Genomic DNA, 20328 nt, shown 5'->3' with positions numbered 1-20328 from the left:
GTATTTTACAATTACAGCACATCTTAATTTAGACCAGCCCCATTTCAATGGCTCAATAGCCACATGTGTCAGTGTAGAAATCAAAGAACCTAAGGACAGCAATAATATAAAGAACTGGTGTAGACACTACACTTTTTGTTTTTTTCCCCTCAAGTAAGCTAACTAGAGAAGTAAACCTTCTGAACTTGAAAACTTCTCCCTCATCAAATATTTACTCTAGCCTGGGGCATTTTGTGACTTGGGTTTGCTGAGAAAAAATCAAAGTCACCAAGTATAAACTTCCTCACCTTCTTCCTCTTTTCCTCAAAATATCTCTGTAACCATGCCCTCCTCACAAATTCTAAATATCCAAGGGCTTTACCCATTCTCTCTTTCCTCACTTCTGTCTCAGAGGAAAAGGTCTTTTCTTCACTCTAAGACTTAAAGCCCCAGCTACTCTGCTTCCACCTGCTTTTTCATTGCCTCATTCCATCAAATACTGTATTGTACAACTTCAGACTCACCTCCTACAACGTGATGTACACTTGACTTCCCTCTTGGCTTAGTCTCTCTTTCCTTAAGCAAACAAAGACCATACACACAGAGAAACCCAAAGCAAAGCAGGTCTACTTTTGACTCAGTTACTCCCTTGACCGTCATCCTCGTTTCATTCTTTTCAGCATCTCAGAAGAACAATTGCTCTGTGTACTCATCCCTCCCTCCTTCCTTCTTTCTTTTTCCTCTCTTTCTTTCTTTCTCTCTTTGTTTCTCGACTATTTTTTAGAGCAAATTTTGATTCACAGCAAAGTTAGCAAAAAGTACAGAGATTTCCTGTATGTCCCCTGCCTCCACATATGCACAACTATCAACACCATCAATATCCCCCACCAGAGTGGACATTTGTTATGACTGATGAACCTACAATGACACATCATTATCACTCAAAGTCATAGTTTACATTAGGGTTCACTCTTGGTGTTGTACATGGTATGAGTTTTGACATGTATAATGACATGTAACCAACCGTTATAATATGACACAGAATAATTTCACTGCCCTAAAAATCCTCTACGCTACCTGTTCATCCCTCAGGCCTACTTTAGTCCCTGGCGAGCACTGATGTTTTTATCATCTCCACAGGCTTGCCTTTTCCAGAATGTTATATGGTTAGAATCATACGACATGTAGACTTCTCAGATTGGCTTCTTTCACTTAGTAATATGCATTTAAGTTTCCTCCATGTCTTTTCATGGCTTGATAGCTCATTTCTTTTTACTGCTGAATAATATTCCATTGTCGGGATGTACCATAGTTTGTTTATTCATTCACTTACTGAAGGACGTCTTGGTTGCTTCCAAGTTTTGGCAATTATGAACAAAGATTCTATAAACATCCATGTACAGGTTTTTGTGTGGACATGTTTCCAACTCATTTGAGTAAATGCCAAGGGGCAAAACCGCTGAATTGTATGGTAAGAGTAGGTTTACTTTTGTAAGAAACTGCCAAACTGTCTTCCAAAGTGGTTGTACCACTTTGCATTCCTACTAGCAACGAATGAGAGTTCTTGTTGCTCTACATCCTTGTCAGCATTTGGTGTTGTCAGTGTTTTGGATTTTCACCCTTCTAATAGGTTTGTATGATATTGCATTGATGTTTTAATACGCAATTCTCTAATGACATATGATGTTGAGCATCTTTTAATATGCTTATTTGTCATCTGTATATCTTCTTTTGGTGAAATGTCTGTTTAGATCTTTTGCGCATTTTTTAATTGGATTGTTTTCTTATTGTTGAGTTTTGAGAGTTCTTTGTTTTGGATAACAGCCTTTATCAGATATGTGTTTTGCAAGTATTTTCTCCTAGTTTGTGGCCTCACTGCTTCTTAATTCTTGGATAACTGCCGCATCTCCATTGTTTCCCCTGAAATGACTTTTCTCTATGTTGGCAGCAATAATCTTATTGCATAAACAAATATGTTGGTGATAGTTGCACAACTCTGTGAATGTACTTAAAAACCATGGAACCATGCACTTTAAATGGGTGAACTGCATGATCTGTGATATTAAATTACATCTCAGCAAAGCTGATGCATGGATCTACACATGTATTATACATACATATACATATACGTACATACATACATACACACACATATATGCAGAGAAAGGCATGAAGCAAATCGATTTTCTCATTCATCGCTCCTTGACCTGGCTGCTATTTTCGGTGTGTCCTTCATCCCACACATGTCTGAATCACACTCTTCCCTTGGCTTCTGTTGTGCTGCACTATTCTAGTCCTCCCAGCTCTCTGATTGCTTCTGCACCACAGTCTGTGACAGAGTCTGTCACTAGTTCTTCTTCCTTCTTATCCCCATTAAATTTGGAGCCTTTAACAAAGATCTATGTTTTCCCTCTTCTTTCAGGTACTCTTTCAGTTACCTGTTTCCTTTTACCACTTCAGCGATCCCTTGTCTTTCGATTAGATCTACATACATACCCCCATCATGATCCTACTCTTCTAACTGAAACTTGACTCTGTTGGCTAGCTTTCCTAGACATCCTTATTTACAGGTTAATTTGGCCTCTATCTGCCAGGTAATTGTTCCACGCTGCAGTCATTATTGCTTAAGGGGAATACGTTCTGAGAAATGTGTCTTGTGTGAACATCACAGAGTGTACTTACACAAACCTAGATGGTATAGCCTACTTCACACCTAGGTTATATGGTACTAAACTTATGGGACTACCAGTGTATATGCAGTTTGCTGACCAAAATGCGATGTCATCATGTGGTGCCTGACTGTACTTGTCTCTCTTTAAGTCTCTCCTGTTGGAAGATGATTATGGAGACGGGATTTGGGAGGGTGGAGTCAGTCTGCTGGAATTTCAGCATCAGAAGAGAGAAGAGACAGGCTTTTGAAAGAATAAAAACACAACTGTTTAGGCATTAACCCAAATTGTTGAGCCTTTCAAGCTGTCTGCTTTCTTCTATCTTTCTCTGCAGGGCTTACCATCTCTACTTCCTAATCTCCAGTTCACTCCTTAGCTCACTGAAATCTGGCTTTCATTTCTACCACTTCTCTAAAACCATTTTGGCATCAAGATGGCCTCAATGCAAATCCCATGGACAGTTTGGTCCTTGTCATAACAGAATAGCTTCAACACTTAAGCTTCTTCCAGTGATGCAATTCTCCTTTGCTTTCCGTGAAGGAAACACATTGGATTCTTGTCCTGGTTTTTGTCCTATCTTATTTTTCTTTGCTAGTTCCTCTTCTATTTTCTCCATTAAAACTGGTGATTAGTGTTTTTCTAGGATCTTTCTTTGACCTTTCCTTTAATCTACTTTCTTTCTAATGGGGCTGCCTATCTTTATCTCCCTTTTGCATACTGATGAATCTCTTTCTATCTTGAACACTTAGTCCCTCCTGAGCTCAGACCCCTGAATTCTGCAACTCAAACCCAAGTGTCTAAAACTGAGTTCTTTATCTACCACCCATCCCCAGCCAGTTTGTCCCTCCTTTTGTTGTCCAAGCAATTTTGTTTGTCCAAACTACATTTGTAGAATGAGTAAAAGAGGTACATAAAGAGGGGAAATAAGAAGATGAGAAGGCAGGAAAGCAGAAATTGTGAGTTTGGAGAGTATAATATTGACATCCATTGAACTGTTCTGCAATATTTATTCATGGTCATGAAGAACTATAGTTTAAGGTGATGTTTTAATTCATACTTAGGGAAGAGTCTGTCCCCCTACATTGACATCTGCCTTTCCCCTTTGGATGTCCTTCAAATTGGGGTGTACTCCAGAGAGCATCACTCTAAGATGTTTGCCTGATCTACTCTATTCCATTATCCAAGTTCAGAGTCTAGTCCCCAGGAGTAATTAAAACATCTTGAGGGACTTAGGTGTTATTGATAGAAACACCACAAATGATCAAGGCCAGCCTTACTAGTATTTATTTTATTTATCAAACACATACAGAGCTCTAACAAGTTGTGCAGTATTTCCTAAGCACTCCACGTGCACACAGATTTTCACAACCTACAAGTGTACAAGGTAGATACTATTATCCCCATCCCTTTCCATAGATGGGGTAACTGAGGCACAGGGAAACTGAAAACATGCCAAAAATCACATAGATAAGTAACTGCCGAATTGAAACCGAATTGAAATTCAAGCAGCCTGGCCCCAGGACCTAGGCCTTTAACCACTAGGTCACACTGTTTCTCAGGTGGGTGAATAAGTGAATGAACATTTAGTGTGATTTTATTGGCACTAAGAAGGCTCAATGTCCTTGAACTGGCCCTCTTGTCATCTATTTGCTGATGCCTAAAATTCCAGGTCAGAGCCTAATCCCTTTAGTGAAACACAATGATCTCTATTCAAATGCAAATATAACCTTATCTGTCCTTTATACCTTAGGACAAATTGATTTAGCAAGAAATGTTGTGACAGCAGATTTTGAGGGTGGGAGTACCCAAGGAGACACTGAGACTGAGATTATAAAGTAGGAGCTTTCTGAAGAGGGAAGGGGTGAGGGGAAGGGAGATTGAGGTTGTGACTGGTGTCTCAGGCTTGTCTGGATTGGCTATGTGAATGGAGGGGAAGTTTCACTGTGTGTGGGAGAAGGGGAGATGCAGACTCATTACATTTTTCCTTGGTATGCTGGAGGTTTGCAATATCTCCATCTAAGCAAGAAGGTGAAAACAGACCTAAATTTCCCATAGAACAGAAAAAGCACAGAGGTCTCAATCTATGGGATAAACCCCCTAGGATGTTGTAGAATCATTCCAAGGCAATCCTTGAATTTCTATGTTCTCCGAGCATTGCCTTTCGAGTAAATAAACAGTAAGTCCAACTCATATAGATATCACTATTTCTCAAAATTTATAGGTTCTAAATTACAAATTTATTTAGAAATAAATTCATGGTAATTTCGCCCTTATGGATTTTCTTCAGCAATTTGGAGTGGGGATGGGTGAAGAGGCTACATCTTTTAACCTCATACTTGAATTATGAACCACTGGTATAGAGAAGAAATCTGGAATCCAGTTGAACACGTTTGCTATTCTTCTATCTGTCTTATTTACCTATGTAAATGATGATACTAAACTCAGGATAACATATTTTCATCAGCATCACATTTGAAGTGAATAGATAGAAATTGTATCTAGAAAGAGAAAAGCATGGGCCTCTGGATGAGTACCCTGGGTAGCGCACATATAGCCAGATGGATATGCATGTGCACTGCTGAGCTGGACTGCTACACGTAGCGGCACAACCTTTTCTTACATCCTTTTACCTGTGCCTCTTTAATTCAGCAATTAAAACACTTGTAACACCTAACAAATCAAGCTGTGGTTTTCTGACAATTATCATATCTAGGTAGAGTAACAAGATCGGTGAAGACACATTCATTGAAATACCCATTGGGCCACAGACATCAGCTGCATTTGGGATCAAATCAGGCTATTAAAGCACAGGCCAGAGCGTCTGTGATTTGCATGAGTAATTAGAAATGATTAATAGAATGCCTTGCTTAATTAAACTTATCTCATAAGGGCACCTCTTGAAAACGCATAAGCTTGACAAATCATAATCACTCTCAACATGTTGGTATATTTTTTGTCTTTAATGAAGGATTTTTTGACTAAAATAGACATGATTTAATGACACAAGCCACACTGTCTTAGAAATTTAAGAATTCTATAGAATAGTGTAGAAAACACAAAATGATGATGTTTCGGGGAACACTATAACTAAGACAGGAATGTGGGTTGTTTCACTGATCCTAGCTGCTAAGTAAGAGGTTTAGCTCTTCAATACAGGAAAAGCAAAATTTAAGAACAATATTACTGTTTTAGTCAGTTTGGGCTGCTATAACAAAGTATCATAGACTTGGTGGCTTAAACAACAAATGTTTTATTTCTCACCAATCTGGAGACTAAGTATAAAATCAAGGCACTGACAGATTCACTGTCTGGCGAGAGACCACTTCCTGATTTGTGGCTGTGTCCCCACGTGATGAAGAGAGGGAAATCTGGTGTCTCCTCCTCTTTGTATAAGGACATTAATCCCATAATGGGGGGTTCATCCTCACCTAAACCATTAACCTCCCCAAGGTCCCATCTCTAATATCACTCATTGGGGATAAGGACTTCAATATATGAATCTTGGGGATAGAACCACCCAGTCTATAGCAAATTAGTCAAATGTTTATTTAGTTTTTAGTTCAATCATTAAGATGAAGCATGAGACAAAATCTGTTAAGTATCTGTTGGGAACAAATGATAGAGTGAGCATTGCCATAAACACAAAAGAGAAGAAAGATTATGATTGAATTTGAAGGGTATATAATAGAATGAGAAAAATATTATTAAAAACACATACATACGTCAAGTAAACTATGATTTTTGAAGTCAGGGAAGGTAAGTTTGGCCAAAAGTTCAAGAGGTAAAAGAGACAGTGAAAGACCTGGAGCTTAAATTCTTACGAACTCTTGCTAATTCCTAAGAGGCACAATAGCTCACCAACATTTTTCGTATTCACTTGTAGGATTATTTCTTGTCTTTCAGAGCAACCTCTTCTTAATTCTACTGTTTTCTGGAGCAGTTCTCTTTTTGTCCAAGAAACTTCTTCCTATTACTCGACTTCCTCTACTGTTTTTAATTACTTTCCCCTTTCCCTCCTTCTTATCTGGATAAATGCCCCAATATGACCCAATAACCAGACATTTTTGATGGTCCTAATAATCACTGAAATATAAAATACAAATTTAATCTTCAATGTGTAACATCAATTTTAAGTTAAAAATAATGAATCTTTTAAAAAATACTTCCCATAGACTATTTTAAATAAATGCTTTTTGGTGGCTCAATGGACAGGCTAAGGAAAGTAGACTTAAGGAATTGGAAGGATGAACATTGGGAGCCATTATAATCTTCTGCAATAGGCAATGATGAGATTATTACCCATGAAATTGTTTGCTTATATGTTTCATAGAATGTTCGATTGCATACCCTGCTCTACATATAATGTTCCATACTTGTACCCTGATCTGAGTGCTAGAAAACTTTCTTTTAGCAAACAAGAAATCATTGTTCCAGCATGTGGTAATTTGGAGTTCAAGAGTAGCTTTAAGACAGCCATCTGTGCCCTTAAGTAACCGAAGTCAACTGCTGAGCAAAGGTAAATGCATGTGTCATTTGGAAAGTAGCAGCTTTTACTTCTATTTCAGATAGGCATGCTACTTTGGAAGTTATTTTTGCATAATGAAAATAGTCAGTGAAACAAAGCATTTGGTTAACAGTGAGGCGCTTATTCAGATCTAGGGTTTACATTGTTAATCTAAACAACTAATGTGCTAAGGGATGTCATTCAAATGGATCATAAAGTGTGTTTTTCAGAGGTTGGGTTTAATTAATCCATTTTTCTCATCACTGGTGCTGGGTTTTAGCTCTGTCTTCCCTTTCTCTTTCACCCGTGCAAATATGGTTTTAACAATGCATTTGAACTCACATAATATAAAAAAGCAAGTATATCTTAAACCTCTTTATGCGAAGGTGTGTAAGGACAAAGCCCCTAATCTCAAGAAGTTTTAAAATTCTGTTTAAGACAGAACACAGAAAATCAGAGCAAGGAGGCAGAATGGCATAATTATTACTATAAGAGAAGACATTTAGTCTAAAAACTGTGGTGTTTTTATGCATTTTTCTGCAGCATGTACATTCTGCAATTGCTGTAAATATTAATCTCTGTCCATGTATATACAGGAAATCTGCATTTCTAAGCCTAACAGACTTGCTACAGATCACTAAGGAGCTCATACAACTGCCTGAACCGTCTGAACATGGCTTTTTGCTTAAGACTCCTTAAGGAATAGATCCTTCTCAGTTTTGACCTATATAACAGGGGCTCAATAAACACTTGCCATGGGGAGTTAAAATAAGTTGAATCTAGTTGAATGAACTAGTGTTTAGAACTAGCTATTTCTCCACTCAGTCGGGCCATGCTGTTGACTCTGTGCATGCTCACGGATGTAGGGAAAAAAATGGATCACTGGGCTCAAATGTTGAGGATCACACTATGGAAGGTTAGAGGGTTTCTGTATACAGGAAAGGATATAGACCATTATTCCAAAGACTTGATGAATGGATTATGATGAGCCAAGGGAGAGCTCATCTAGATCCATAGCAGGTAATACAATGGAAAGATCATTGATCTGTTATGATCTTGAGTCTGCCACTAACAGTGGTGCACTCTTGCATAAATTCCTCAACTTTTGTGAACTCCAACACCCCCATTCATAAAATAATTGAACTAGATACTTTCTATGACCTCTTAAAGCCTTAAAATTCTATGATAGTATCCTCCAAAATATGTTCTGGAAGAAGTTAGTAAATGTTCTGTCAGAATGTGTTCTATGACAAAATAAGTTGGTGAAAATCTGGATAAAAAATGGGTTTTTTTTTAAAATGATAGGACTTTTAATGACTTCAGCATACTAATGTGCATTTTGTGACTCTACAGTGGGATCTCATCAACCTCCACTATGAAATTCTTTATTCTTATGTAATGCCTGTTAACAACTAAAGGGATGATCATATTTCACAGAATAAAGTTTGGCAAAAGCATCTTTATGAATTTGAAAATTCCTTGATACCCCTTAGACAGAACTCATCCCTGCAACAATATTCCAGCTAATTCTGTACATCCTTATTGAGTGCTTCCTATGTGAAAAGCTCTTTCGAATATTATCCTACCCACTGTCACAACAGACTGGGGATGTGGATATTATTATCCCATATTACAGGTAAAAGAATTGAGTTCTGAGGGATTACGTGATTTGCCCAATGTGACAAAATTAAGGAGAGAAAGTATAATACACTATTCTGACTCTACAGTGCTGTTAATTTGTCTCACAGCCTTTCAACCACCACCAAAGCCACAATTTCACTGTGCAGTATAATCTGAGGTGAGTTTCTCTTGATGAAGTGGCATTTCACAGGGGACAATGTCCACTGGCCACTTAGAAGAGAACAACAACTACCATCATGAACATGTGACTGGGGTGGGGGCCACAGCCATGTCATATTAAATAGTTCAAACACCTGGGGGATTTCCGGGGGAAAGGCTTTCCTGGAGTCACTCCCAGTGAGTCCATATACATCATATTCTAAGAAAGGAGAAACAAATAAATAATATATATTTTCCCCATCTTGAGAAGTTTATTCTCTAAACTGGAATTTTTATGATATTTATTTGTTTTAAATTGAAATCAAATATCTTTTCAATCACTTGATTTCCATGAACCTACAGTCCCAAAGCAGGGTAAATTGTTTATCTTCACAACACTTCACAAAAAATGTCATTCTTATTTTATAGAGAGACAATTGATGTATTGGAAATTAGTTACTAGAGTAACCTTAACAATTTAGTGGCTGCCCAGGATTCAAAGACAGACACTCAATTCTCTTATTTCTTAGCCCATGGCACGCTACTCTAGAACTTGACTGTTCTATCTCCCTGGCTTCTAGGTGGAGAGTAACATGGACCTCAGTGAGCACAGGTTTTCTAACAGATCAAAAAGAATTAGACATAGGATAGAAAAAAGGAAAACTAATCAGCTATAGTTGGGTACGGAAACTTTGACAAACTTACAGAAGAATTATCCTGAACCAAATATATATTGAATTTACTATTTCATAGTTATCAGTAAGTTCAATTAAGAGACAAGGGAATTCCAATACTGCTTTTTCCCAAACTGAGGTTCTACTCTCAAATAAATAATTTTGATGAAGGTACTGAAGTTTATTTAGCATCTTTCCAAAATAAGAAATTAACATATCTCCAAATTTCGTAACCAAACAATAGGTTCAAGGCCTACATTTTGACTGTAGTGAATGCCATCACCAAACATCAGGAAATTCGCCTTAATTCACTGCACTATATTTTCCACCTGAATCAATGTCTTCTTTCTCCCAAAAGTCACATAACAAGAATGCAATGGAGGCGATTAGAGTTGAGAATAAAGAAAACAACTAATTGAAGATTCAGGCAACGTTCTATGCCTCACTTTCCCCATTTGTAAACTAGGGCTAATTATTCTTATTCACTTATGAGTTGCAATCTAGATAGACAAGCTCCTCTAATACATTGCAATTAATGGTATCTCTTCCAGGTAAGGAAGTTTTTAAAGAAGCTTTGAGTTTTTCCTCGTCTCTGAATTTTCTAGAACTAGCCCTTGATGAAAGGACTGTGAACTTGAAAACAGCCAACCCTAGCAAAGAGATCAAATGACCCTATGGGATCATCGACTACAAAGCCCAGTGAAACACTAAGCAGTGGTTCTGACCTCTGCCAGACTTACCCAGAGAGAGTATCTTACAGTTGACAGAGAAATGGACTCTAGTCCGAAGTTCCGAGTCCTACTATGGACTCTTTCACAGAGATTGTTTGGCTTTGGCAACTAACTTAACCTTTCTAAGCCTGACTCCTCACCTGGGGCCATGGTTCTTGCCTTGCCTCCTTCACAGGGTTATGAAAAGGATCAATCAAACAGCATATGGGAGTGTTGGAAAATGTAAAATGCCATGGAAATAGACACACAGAGCCCCTCGTCTGTAGGATATTTGACCCCCATGTCTATCTCTGTAAAATTCACCTCTCCATGGTGACATCTGAGACTCCTTTATTTAAGGAAAGGCTGAATAGAATAAGACCTTTGCCAGGGTCCGTGACCTGCTGCCCACGTGCATGGCTGCAAAAGATTATTGTGGCTATTGCTGTGAGATACCTGCATAGCTTCCTCAACAGAATTACCAGACTCTCTATTGTTGTGAAATGAAATGCATTCAACTTTGTGGTATTCTCCACCCTGCAGCTGTCATCTTCCAGCTTTAGTGCTTGGGTGAGATCAACGTAATCACCCATATGGTGAAGGAAAGGAAGAAATGGAAATGAGAAGTAGGGGAGACTCAAGAGCAGATTTGTTACTGAAAGCGTGATGTGATGCCATTAGCTAAAGGATAGTCATGTCATGTAACGAATTTTCTGGTGCCGGGGGGGGTGGAGCAGCACTGATGTTCATTAGTGAGCAGAACAAGATTTATATGGGAATAAGAACTGAAACATTATGCATCATATCTTTATGCACCCTAAAAACCTAGGCTGCCTCATGTCCCTTTCATCATGAGGCTAGAGTCAAATAGTATCTAAGAATATTGAAAAGATACTTTAATAATCATTAAAATATTTCAAATGTTGACAGAGGGAATCCAAAAGATTGCCACAAGATCATTTTCAGAGTAAGCAGTCCCATCCAGTTTCCCAAAGTCCTCCAAGTAGCTTAAAATAATCAAACTAACAAACATCCCCTGTCTTTTCCCCCATACCCCAATCTCCAGCCCTGATCAGTGTTACTTATTCATCCCTCATCCTGATACTCTAGTCTCTCTTCAAGAGCACTTCGAGTTCTAATTTTCAAATCAATCTATTCTTTTTTTAGCTCTTCTTAATTCTGATGCTCATCCCATTTCCCCAATTAGACAACAAACAAACAAAACAAAATAAATAAACTTCAGACACCTGTAGGTTGTTGCCCCAGAAACAAAGGTTCTTTCTATTGTGGAAAGGTGGCTGGAGGGGATGGGGAGGAAATAGTGAACGTATTTATATCATTCAATTTCCAGCTACATATGGGCAGGTGGAAAAGCTTTGATACTAGACGATAGGCCGCTATTGAAATATAAGTACATTTATAGGCATGTGAAATTGAAATACACTGAACAAATGGGTTTCCAAGACAATGTGTTTACTTGAGAGATGTGGAGACTGAGGCCCAGAGAGTTACTGTGGTGGTTCACAGAGCTCCATAGCAGAGCACAGAGCAGAGACAGGTGTATTATCATTCTTGCTTCCTAAACCATTGATTTTTCCTTCATGCATCAGTAACAAGAAGCTGCCTAAAACAAGGACATGCATGCAGGCACCCATAAGTGCACAAGTTACAAGATATCGTCCAATGTTTGATTTCTAGAATTACAAGAAATATGATATGGCTGGAATAATTCACGCTAGAGACAGTTTATTCTGGTTTACTCTGGAGACCATTCCTATGCTTTCTTGGCTCCACCTTTATGAGATCTCGAGTTCTATCGACTATGATAACAAAGACTGGCATATATAGTTAAAAATAATATGCATAATTAATACAATTTTAATTCCACGATTAAAAAATATTTTCCTTTAGATGATTTTGGATAATATTTTATATTGTTATGCTTTCACTCTTCTCTTCATTTTCCTCTACAACTGAAGTTCTGGCTTCTCATTAATTGGGTCAGTAAGCTACCACTAATGAAAATAAACAAAAACCCTCATTAAAAATCACCTTTCATCATGAATTTTTAGAACCTGAGTGTTCCTTAATCTTAGCAGCACATAACAGCATGTCCTGGAATGTACTTTTCTGTCCTCTGACTAAAAGTGACATCAACTTGGCCCCTGGGTCATGGTCTCTACTCAAGCTCATTCCAATTAGTCAGCAGCACCATCCCTAGATGCTCTGCTCCAGTGATTTCTGGGAAGCAGGACAGAAACAGCTGGGTTCTTATGCAAACTGGAGCAAGACACTGAATTATTATTTAGTAATAATTTCCCCATCTTCCACCTCATCCTTTCTCCACCTGCCAAGAGCCTATTTGGAGTTTTTATAGGATAAGATCATTGAGAATAGTTTTCCTCCAAGATATGCTGATCACTCACAGTCACAAGGAGGCTGGTATGTTCCCAGACCGGAGAAGAGAGGCCTTAAATAATTTATCTGGCAAGAGTCTGGGGGAACAATATGTTGATTTTCAGAGATCTGTAGGGCTATGAAGATGAAACTGGGAACCAGAAGGAAAAAAAGACCGTGGTTTTTAGACACTCATGGAATGCTCAACCTCGTGTTGCATCTGGCAGATAGAAGGTGGTTAATAATTGCTTGAGGAAAGGAGTAGTGCTATCTAGAGGTCATGAAGTAGGGGAGCAATAAAAGGCAGAGATCTATGTTTCAGGTCTGAGGATAGAGCCAGCTGTCCATATGGGAGTTCAGGAGGGAGAGCTGAAGGCAACATAAGTACTTAGTAACTCAGAACCCATATTCCTTTCCTTAAACCACATTACTGCCAATGCACACCTGGTTCAGCAATCTAGTTCACCTAGTTCAGAAATTCAAGAATTCAGACCAGTAAATTTGAGGTCACAGCCTTGATTTAATGGACAAAATGGTGCTTGGGAATCCCGTGAAGAGAGAATCAAGAGGTCCTGTCCAGGGATTCTGTCATGGCTCAGCAGCTAGCCAGCTGGGGAAGTCACCTCACCCCTTTACACTTTAGGCCTTCAGTTCCTTATCTGTGAGGTGAGCGAGTTGGAGTAAACGAATTTGTGGGATCTTTAAACCTTAAACTTCTCTTCTGTGTCCACCACGGGAAGTTTGTGAAAGAATACGAGTGCCAAAGATTGTGCTAAATTTCATAGGCTTCGTAGCATTTAACCCTTATGTCATCCCTATAAATTATGTATTATTGTCCCCCACCTCTTTTTAAATAAGAAATCTAAGACACGTAATGGTGATAGAACATCTTCAAGGTCACACAGCTAGTAAATGGCAAAGCGGGGAATCTGACTCAGAGCATACTTATTGCTGCAAATTTTATAGACAGATTAACGGGAAGCAGCCTCGGTCTCATCCTGAAAATAACAATAAAAGGACCATCACTTTAGATTGCATCCTGGTGCTTAAAATAGAACTGTGACATGAATTGTCATGAAATGATTATTTTCTCCCTTGTGCCAAATATAAATAAGTGGGAACTGCTGTTGAAACCTGAGAAAAATCTCCGTAGGGTTTTGTATTCATTGTTGGATATATAATATAATGGTACTAAGACTCATTAACCCCTGCTCTTGCTTCAATCAACAAAACTTTATTGAGACATCAAATGCAGTCTGAATGTTGAATGGAGAACTCTGGTCAGCTTATCTTAAAATCCTTGCAGCACATGCAGGGAACACCACCATATAGTTTGTGTTCATGAGAATAAAAATATGTAAAGAAGGATTTTTAACTTGCCTAAACTAAAATAAGACTGAGAATGATAAACATACGTATCTTCTTATAAACATGTGGATTCGTAATATATATTTATATTCACCTATTTTTAAGACCCAGAAAATGACTGGATGTGAGTAAGAAAATGTCCGGATCAGTAAAAAGATAATTTTTTTCATATGCTAACCTGAGGAAATTAATACCAGAGTGTCCAAGAAGATGAAGAGGTAATTTCTGGGTTGGCCAATATAATCTCTAGTCATTTCCCTGCACATAAACACACACGCACTCCGAATTTTAGTTAAATTTTACTTGTTAGGGCTATCTGTTCTCGCTGAGTTTGTACGAATAGTTATTATAACTCTGTATGTATTAAAATGCGTACACATATACACATGTGCTTATGTATACATACACTTATGCACTTATGCATACTTGTATATACGTGTCGATCTATTTATCTATTTCTTTCTCCATTCATCTATCACGTAGGTTTCCCACTGCAATAAAGTGACTATAAACTAGATAGACTGATACAAATCCTTTATGTTTCACAGACAATCATGGAAACATTTAGACCTCGAACTTCTAACAGGAGAGTAATATGTTATTCAAACATAGAGTTAATCCACATTACAAATGCACACACACTGTGTGCTCAGCGCTGTGATAGGCACCATCATGAAGCAGCCATGACTACTCTACTTTCTGAAGTCTTCACCTTGCACTAGGCAGTTTTGAGTGAAATGCTGACAAACTGCAGACTCTCTGCAGGGACTTAGGGGTCTCACCCAACAGTAAAATTTGGCAACTTTCCCACTTTTTGTCAAACAGCAAGAATATTATATCTACTCAATCTTTTAGTACGTTTTGAGAGTAGAAACCACTGCTGTCTTGAATCTGAGTTTCCCCAATGAGGAAAATATGGCTCCATGTGGAGTTACAGAATGAAAAGATAGGCATTTTATAGACACAGGATGGCACAGGTTGTCATATTGCTTTGAGGAGTTATACGCAGTTACTCAGCCTTGCTAAAAATCTTATAGAGGCTCAGGCTGTGTCAGGGTCAATCACTTTCAGGGGACTTATTTTGCGTCCTTGGCTACTGTAGTCATTTTTGTTCAGCTTTTTTCTTTTATCTTTTTTTTTTTTTTTTTGGTATCCTATAAGCCTTGATTGGAACAACATTTCTTATTACAACTCAGTATAGAGCTTTCTTTTCTGAAGGTGCTGATGAACTGATCCTCACTTGAATAAATATTGATGCCCAGATAGATAAGCAGTAGTTCTTTGCAAAGTATTGTTTTCTGTATTGTCATTCACCATGCTCCCCCCAACACATATCCACCAAGGGCAGGGGGAGGTGTTATAATTTTTTTTTCATTAATTCTTAGCTGTCTGGCCTTCGTAATAATTTCCTTTTACTAACGTGTATAAACAAGTGTACATAAGTAAATGTCAGAAAATAAGTCATTTTTAGATTGAGGAGGAGGACCTAGAATTTTTCACAACACTGGCTGTGAAATGGTTAAATAGCAACACCTCCCATATTGCTGAAAAGGGTATCTTTAATGTTATTACTTTCGTCTTAGACTTCATCAAAGCAGTGGCTCTCTTCACCAAAGAGAATAGAATAGGAACTTTGCTTTTGCTGTTATTAATACAATATCAAGGAGAGAGCAGCAGGGCCAACCAAATAGAAAAATGAAGTCGTCCTAGTGTGAAAATACGGTGCAGTATAGTTCAGTTCTGCAGGCTACAGCCCAGAGTTCAAATCTTAGTCCCACAACTTTCTACTTCCCTGCGAATACTACTTATTCTCTTTAAACTCCATTTTCCTTGTTTCAAAAAATGGGATAAAAAATTCACTTCTCAGGATTCTTGTGAAGATTGAATGAGAAAATTATATAAAGGAGTTGATAGTATGAGCTCAATGAATGCTAATTCCCTTCTCCCTACTCCTGCCACTTTTGGGAGTGAAGAAAACCCATAATTCGGTAGACTTTTGTAAATGAAAAGACAAAGGCCTTCTACAACTGATAAAGATCCTGAATCTTCCTCATAATAAAACATGGATAAGAACTCAGTGGGGTGACTAGGAGGTAATCTGGTTAAGGATTATCACCGGGATCTTAGGAAGGAGGGAACTGAGATTGGTGTTGCTCCAGAGTAGGACTTTGTGAGGTCATATCACATAACAGTGAAGAGCATAGGCTGGGAAGTTGCACTGCCTGATTTCAAATCCAAGTCCTACCACGTATTAGCTCTGTGATCTTTAACAAATTGTTTTACTTCTCTGTGTCCCACTGCAAAACGGAAATATTAGCGGAAACTTGAAGTTTGGCTTTGAGGGTTACATGAGTTAATTTATGCAAAGTGCTTATTTGAGTGCCTGTGATGTGGTAAGTACAATTCAACAACGTTAGCCTGTGTGTGTGTGTACACAAGCTGGTATAATAAGTTACAAATGGTTGTCATTTCAGAGTAGAGATCAGTCATTTCTGAATAAATCAGTTTGCCTTGTTCATAAAGCCCATGGGCTCTTGCAGATAATTCTAAACATAGTGACCTGGGCTGGGGGGCTCAAATCTGACTAATTCAGAAAAGATATGATGCTCAGAATCGACAAAACAAACAGCATTGTCTTTTCAAGTGGTGTTTCTCAGAGCATACAATTTAGGCCACTTGCATAGGAATTACCTGGGGCACTTGTTTAAAGTTAAGATTCCCAGTCCTACTCCTAAGGTGACCATACACTTGATTGTTCAAACCTGGACATTTTGGGGAGTGAAAGGGATTGCTAGAAATAATCATGCCAGGTTAACAAGCATAGACTGTGCTGCCCTGGGCAAAATAGAACACAGGGTGCCCCTACGCATCCCAGATCTACAGCACTTTGGGGATTGAGTCCCAGAACTTTGCATTTCCATTAAGTTTCCAAGATGATTCTTTTGCAGTGTAAAGTTTGAGAAAGGCTGTCTTAAATTATGTTGTTTTAACAAAATTTAATTAATTCAGACCCCGTGAGTTTTACATCATACCTCCATTTCCTGAAGACATTTCTTTGTGATGGGGAAGAAAGTAAAAGGGGAAGAAAGGGCCCATTTGTTGACCATCTACTCCTGCTAAAGCTTTCCCTCTCTTTGGCATGACACTCTCTGCTATAGTCTATAAAATATCTTTACAGATCTTTGTCTGCTCTTGAAATCGAGTAGATCTCATGTGATTATGGTAAAGCCACATTCCCCTAGTTGTGAAACCAGCCTTTATCACTACAAACTAAAGAGACTGATCCTAGGAGAAAGGAGCACAAGTGATGAGCTAACCACCCTTAACAAAAGGACAACTGCTACAATCAGTAGGAATTAACCGATCACGCCCTCATCCGTGCTTAGAGCAGTCACCATGAGAAGTATAAGCCTTCCCAGTCATCTATCCGTATATGGACTCCATCTCACAAACTCTATGCAACCTGTAATCTGACCTAAACTTCTGCCCGTTTAAATTTCCCTTTCCCCAAAAATTCTTCAATTGCCTTCTAGAACAGTTAGTCTCTCATCAACAAAATACCCTTTACCTCCAACCTTTTCTCTGTACATGTTCTTCTAGTACTGAAACATAAATATTCCTTGAGATCACCGATGCCCCTGTAGCCCTCTCAGTGGAGGGCTCTCCCATGGCCTATCTTCACCCCTGAAAACAAGTCCTGGAGGAAGGGAAAGCTGCCTTCATGCTCTTCATGGCCACGTGAGACCATCTGTCTTTCCTCTTCTCTCAATAACTCAAAAACCTTTGAAGCCTGTCGCCATACCATCTACTACTGCCTCTTGTTTGAATCACTTACAAACTGGTCATCTCTTCGTTCTCTAAAAATATTTAGAACCTGCTCACTGTCTTTGAATAGGCTTCACTTACTGCTCTGTTCACCATACAGGTAGATAAACCAACACCTTGAGCTATCAATTTCTTGTTCTTTTCCCTTCCAGTGATCTTTCCCCCAATCTCATCCAACCATCCCCATAGTGTTCATTACACATTGTTATCACCAACTCCAAAATCTTGATTTTGGTCAGTCCCATCTCTGTTCTCACTTCTTATTCTTTAAAGTCACTCATCTTACTTTCCCAGCTGCTCTAATTATTTGGCCCCAGTGAAACTGCCAATCCATTAATCACCACTTCACTTCCATTTTTCCTTCCTTCATTTCCTTTTTTACTGAGCTTAGATGCCACAATTCATCACTACAAGCAAACACCTTGCAAACACCATCAGCTCAAACTTGGTTTTCCTCCAACGCATCAAAACTCTAATTGGTAAAATCCAGCCTTCCTCTTATTCTACTACTGTACATGAACAGCTTAAACAGTGGAGAAAGACACAAACTGTGATGACTGGACCTACTCTAACTTTTGCCCATGCATTTTAAGTGGGACTTCAGGGTGGCCAGTAATTCTATACTAAATCCCAAGTCAATTTACTCTTTCATTTTTGAAGTGGAATATTTCACTCCTTTTCTTCTCTCCTGGAAATAGTCAGTGAGACCTAACCCTACTTCATTATCAGCTGATCATCTCAATATTTGATTGAGAAAATAGAAGCATTCCGAATGGAATAATCCTTACTTGTCTTACATCAAATCTACCAACCTGCCTGCGCTTGAATCAATATACTCTGCCTTTCCTCCTGTTCACATTGATGAACTTTTGCCATTATCTAAGGACAACTCCTGCACTTGCGCGCTGGAGGCAGTTTCCTTTCACCTGCCAATGGATTTTGCTTTGCGCTTGTCCTCTCTCTCTCCTACGTCAACGTTTTCCTCTATAGCAGATCATTTTTATCAGCATATTAACATGTAGTAACATCTTCCATGATATGAAAGTAAAATTCCCCCTTGACACAATATTCCCTTCCAGCTTCTGCCGCATTTCCCTGCTCGTCCTCTCAACAAATCACCTCTAAGAGTTATTTATATTTGCTGCCTAAACTTCATCATCTATCATTCTCCTCAGTCTATTCCAATCGACACTTTGTCTCGATCATTTCAGGGAAACCACTCTTGTCAATGATTTCCACCTTGTTAAATCCAATAGTCAATTATCTGTGCCTATCTCATTCTCTCAGCAGCTCTTGACACAAGAGAAATACTATTTTCACTTAGCTCCATGATGTCAGATTCCCCTGGTTTTCTTCCTACATCAGTGGCAGCTCCTCTTTCCTGGTCTTCTTTGCTGATTTCTCATCCTGACCTCTAAATTTTGGAACGCTCCAAAACTCAAACCTTATTCATCTTCTGATCTCTATTTACTCTCTCTCTAGAGAACCTTGTCCAGACCCGTGGTTTTAAATACAAACTATATACATACTTAAATATGTATGCATTTACTGATAAAATTATACAATACTTGCAGATTGCTCCAAAATAATATGGAAGAGAGGAAAGTGGTGAGGGTATGGATGAAATAGGATTGGATGTGAGTTGATAATTATTAAACCTAAGTAATGGAAAATCTGGATTCATAAACAGCCAGAATCTATACCATGGACAACAAGACCCTGTGTGGTCTTTCTTCTGCTTGCCTCTCCAAACTCATTTGCTGCAAATGTTCCTCTCATTCATCCACTCCTGCTAAAGTGGCATCCTAATTTCCTCAAATATGTCAGGTTCCTTCGCACCTTAAGATGTTTGTGCTTTCTGCTTCTCCTGTCTGGAATACTCCTCTTCTAGACCTTTCCATGGCTCGTCCCTTACTTCCCTCTTTCTGTGTGTCAGCTCATTAACAGGTCTTCCCTGACAAGGCTTTCACCAGATCTTTTCAGAATCTTTTCTCCTGCTTTACTTTTCTTTCTAGCACTGATTGTTACTTAAAATTATACTCTATCTATATTTTTTAACTTGTTAATTTTCTGTTTCCCCAGCTACAATGTAAGTGCTACAAGGGCCATCTTTTGCTGTTATATCTCCAGGGCCCAGAGCAAGGCCTAGAGTCTGATAGTGAATGTGAAAAAAAGATGTGCAGATGACACAAATGAAGGCTAGACTCTCCTATGTATTTTCACATAAAACTGATATGTATGTGCGTGGGGAGGTAGGAACCTAGTGCTATGAAAATGGGCTTTCTCTGTGAACCTTCCCGATGTAGTTTTAAGCTTAAATTCAACAGCACTAAGCACCCCCCACAGTGGTAGCCCAACACCTCAGGGTGATATTTGGCTTCAATTTGAGTTATGAGTTATCCAGATGAAGTCAGCCTAGCCTT

The sequence above is a fragment of the Equus przewalskii genome, chromosome 18 (assembly GCF_037783145.1).
Source record: "Equus przewalskii isolate Varuska chromosome 18, EquPr2, whole genome shotgun sequence".
In the NCBI taxonomy this organism is placed as follows: Eukaryota; Metazoa; Chordata; class Mammalia; order Perissodactyla; family Equidae; genus Equus; species Equus przewalskii.
The sequence above is the reverse complement of the archived record's forward strand: the minus strand, read 5'-3'. Positions refer to the sequence as shown.